Below are 849 nucleotides of genomic sequence, written 5' to 3'. Positions count from 1 at the left end.
AAAAGTTAAATTATTTACCATAAGTCATATTTTTTGTGTAGTAGAGAAGTTACTTGTTTATGTAGTAGAGAAGTTACTTGAGGACAAGTAACATGTAAGTTTGGGGGATTTTTATGCACCGAAAATATATGCATTTTTAGACCCATATTTTATACTCATTTTTTGTGATATTATACTTTAATGGAAGTTATTTTGATGTTTTCTTGTAGGTTGTTAATTTTTAGGGCTTAAAGCAAAAAGGAAGAAAAAAGGATGAAATTTAAAGTCAAAATTAAGTCGAGGTCAGCGCCGACGGCGCAGAACAATTTAACGCTGGAAATTTTTACTCAGTGCCGATGGCGCCAAAGCTGTGCAGACCTCATTTCTAGAAGATTCAATGTATTTGGACGACCGATGACTTTTTGAAGAGTTTTTGGAGGCACCACTTGGAGAACCGGCCTTGGGCTCTATTTAGGGCCAAATTTCATCAGAAAATTGGCTCCTCTATGTTTTTCACTCCTCTACGTTCATTTTTTGATCTACATCATTCCATTCCACTACCATATTGGAGTCAATTAGTGATTTTACTTTCATAGTTTAGAGTTTTTGTGGTGAGATTTAGTGTGAAACTTTCCGTAAGAGTGTTGGAGAAGGAGAAAAGTAAGAGAATTCATCTTCGCACATTTCTAAGGAAAGGCTACAAAGGATTTGCTTTGAGAAAGAGTTTCAGATAAGTTTGTTTTTTAATTTAGTGTTGTAGAACTTTCTTTCATATATGAAATTTATGTTTTGTCGTATCTTTCTCATGAAGTCTGAGTAGTTCCTTCTATCTTTCCCCCTACTCTGAGATATGGTGAAATGAAGAGATAA

Source organism: Phalaenopsis equestris, unplaced genomic scaffold, assembly GCF_001263595.1.
Source record: "Phalaenopsis equestris unplaced genomic scaffold, ASM126359v1 Scaffold000899, whole genome shotgun sequence".
NCBI classification, from domain to species: domain Eukaryota; kingdom Viridiplantae; phylum Streptophyta; class Magnoliopsida; order Asparagales; family Orchidaceae; genus Phalaenopsis; species Phalaenopsis equestris.
The sequence above is the reverse complement of the archived record's forward strand: the minus strand, read 5'-3'. Positions refer to the sequence as shown.